The 3449-nt window shown below is 41.3% G+C and overlaps 1 pseudogene; it reads left to right on the top strand.

Annotated features, from left to right (window-relative positions):
- The window catches only part of LOC127742935 (uncharacterized), a 127788-nt pseudogene that overhangs the window by 102259 nt on the left and 22080 nt on the right, over positions 1 to 3449 (top strand).

Here is a 3449-nt window from a genome sequence, read left to right as displayed (position 1 = left end):
TCTGGGGTCATATGCTAACCCCACTACTGCTTCATATGGGAATAGTATCTGTATACCCTCCTTTGGAGTTAGTAGCTTTGAGTTGAATCCTCAGCTCATTATCATGGTACAGCAAAACTGCCAGTATTCCGGTCTTGCACAGGAAGAACCTACAGAGTTTCTGGCACAATTTTTACAAATTGCTGACACAGTACATGATAAGGAAGTAGATCAGGATGTCTACAGATTATTACTGCTTCCATTTGCTGTAAAGGACCAAGCTAAGAGGTGGTTAAATAACCAACCTAAGGAAAGCATAAAGACATGGAAACAGCTGTCAGAAAAATTTCTGAATCACTATTTTCCTCCAAAACGGATGACACAGCTAAGGCTGAGCATCCAAGGCTTCAAACAAGGAGATAATGAATCCCTTTATGATGCTTGGGAGAGATACAGAGAGATGCTAAGAAAATGCCCCTCTGAAATGTTTTCAAAGTGGGTACAACTAGACATCTTCTACTATGGGCTTACAGAAAAAGCTCGGATTTCTCTAGACCACTCAGCTGGTGGATCTATACATATGAGAAAAACAATTGAAGAAGCTCAAGAGCTTATTGATACAGTTGCTAGAAATCAGCATATGTACCTAAGCAGTGAATCCTCCATGAAAGAAGAAGCTAAAACTGTAACTGCTGAACTCAGTCCTGTGGATCAGGCTAATGAATTCAATCAGCAATTAGACTTTCTAACTCAGCAGCTAGCCGAATTCAAGGAAATACTACAGGAAACAAAAATGGCTAACAGAAATATGGAAGTACAGTTAAAGCAAATAGAAAAGCAACTGTCAAAACAAATAACAGAAGAATGCCAAGCAGTTCAATTAAGAAGTGGGAAAACATTAAATACCTCACTTCAAAGCAGCAGGAAGCCAAGAAATGAACAAATGGCTACCCAAAATCCCTCTGAGGACAATCAGAGCCCAGAGAGGAATAATGCTGGCACTGAACGCCCAGACCATGCTCATTCCTGAAGTTCAACGCCAGAAACAAGCATGAATCCGGCGTTGAATGCCCAAAGGGAGCACAGTTCTGGCGCTCAAACGCCAGTAACAAATAAGGAGTTGGCGTCTAACGCCACTCCAGCTTCCACCCCTGGCCAGTGGGGGATCAATCACATACAAGTACTGATAACAACCCTTCTAAAAAGGCTTCCCAACCCACTTCTATAAGTAATAAACTTGCAGCAACTAAGGTTAAGGAATATAAAGCCAAAATGCCTTATCCTCAAAAACTCTGCCAAGCGGAACAGGATAAGCAATTTGCTCGCTTTGCAGACTATCTCAGGACTCTTGAAATAAAGATTCCGTTTGCAGAAGCACTTGAGCAAATACCCTCTTATGCTAAGTTCATGAAAGAGATCTTAAGTCATAAGAAGGATTGGAGGGATGAAAGAGATCTTAAATCATAAGAAGGATTGGAAGGAAACTGAAAAAGTCTACCTCACTGAAGAATGTAGTGCAGTCATTCTGAAAAGCTTAACTAAGAAGCTTAAGGATCCCAGGAGCTTTATGATACCATGCACATTAGAGGGTAATTGCACCAAGCAAGCTTTATGTGATCTTGGGGCAAGTATCAACCTAATACCTGCATCTACTATCAGAAAGCTTGGTTTGACTGAAAAAATCAAACCAACCCGGATATGTCTTCAACTTGCTGATGGCTCCATTAAATACCCATCAGGCGTGATTGAAGACATGATTGTCAAGGTTGGGCAATTTGCCTTTCCCACTGACTTTGTAGTGTTGGAAATGGAGGAGCACAAGTGTGCAACTCTCATTCTAGGAAGACCTTTCCTAGCAAGTAGACGAACCCTGATTGATGTCCAAAAAGGGGAGGTGACCCTGATAGTCAATGAGGATGAGTAGGAAGTAACCCTGAGAGTCAATGAGGAGGAGTTCAAGTTGAATGTTGTCAAAGTTATGCAACATCCAGACACCCCAAATGACTGCATGAGTGTTGATATCATTGACTCTCTGGTGAGAGAGGTCAATATGGCTGAGAGTCTCGAATCAGAGTTAGAGGACATCTCTAAATTACTAGAGGTTGGGATTATTTATCCTATTTCTGACAGCCCCTGGGTGAGCCCTATCCAAGTTGTCCCTAAGAAAGGTGGCATGACAGTGGTTCATAATGAAAAAAATGAACTGGTTCCTACAAGAACAGTTACAGGGTGACGTATGTACTGGTTCCTACAAGAACAGTTACAGGGTGGCGTATGTGTATTGATTATAGAAGGCTCAATACAGCCACCAGAAAGGATCATTTTCCTTTACCATTCATAGACCAGATGCTAGAAAGACTAGTAGGTCATGAATACTACTATTTTCTGGATGGATATTCAGGTTATAATCAAATTGCAGTAGATCCTAAGGATCAAGAGAAAACGGCATTCACATGTCCATCTGGAGTATTTGCATACAGAAGGATGCCATTTGGCTTATGCAATGCACCTGCAACCTTTCAAAGGTGCATGCTCTCTATCTTTTCTGATATGGTAGAAAAGTTTCTGGAAGTCTTCATGGATGAATTTTCAGTATTTGGAGACTCAGTCAGCTCCTGCCTTAACCATTTAGCACTTGTTCTGAAAAGATGCCAAGAGACTAACCTGGTTTTAAACTGGGAAAAATGTCACTTTATGGTGACTGAAGAAATTGTCCTTGGGCACAAAATTTCGAACAAGGGAATAGAGGTGGATCAAGCTAAGGTAGAGGTAATTGAAAAATTACCACCACCAGCCAATGTTAAGGCAATTAGAAGCTTTCTAGGGCATGCAGGATTCTATAGGAGGTTTATAAAGGATTTTTCAAAAATTGCCAAACCTCTAAGTAATCTGCTAGCTGCTGACACGCCATTTATCTTTGATAAAGAGTGTCTGCAGGCATCGGGAGGTTGACAAACCCCGTTTTGACGGTTTATCTTGTATTAATTTTAAGAGATTGTATGACCTTTTACCCACATTTATTCAATGAAATAGCATGGTTTTGTGATTGTCTCCTTATTTGTGCTTAGATGTTAAAACATGCTTTTCAACCCTTAATTTGATGGTTTTAATCTCCCTTTGATTCCACTAGATGCCTTGATATGTTTGTTAGTGATTTCAGATTGAAAAGGCTAGGAATGGATCAAAGGAGTGAAGAGGGAAAGCATGCAAAGTGGAGAAATCATGAAAAGTCACAGAAGTTGGACTCGCCCATGGACGCGCGCGCACCTGGCGCTTGCGCGCACCTGCGAATTACCCCATGGACGCGTACGCGTGCTGTGCGCGTACGCGTCGCTACTGGTTTATGATTTTTTAATGAATTCGCAACCAACGAATTCTGAAGGGTTGTGGGGCCCAATTGCAACCAACTTTGGCGCCAAAAATGCTATTTAAAGCCAAGGATTGAAGAGCAAAGGGAGATTAGTTCATTT

This window comes from Arachis duranensis, chromosome 10 (assembly GCF_000817695.3).
Source record: "Arachis duranensis cultivar V14167 chromosome 10, aradu.V14167.gnm2.J7QH, whole genome shotgun sequence".
Lineage (NCBI taxonomy): Eukaryota > Viridiplantae > Streptophyta > Magnoliopsida > Fabales > Fabaceae > Arachis > Arachis duranensis.
This window is presented reverse-complemented; position numbering and strand designations above follow the sequence as displayed.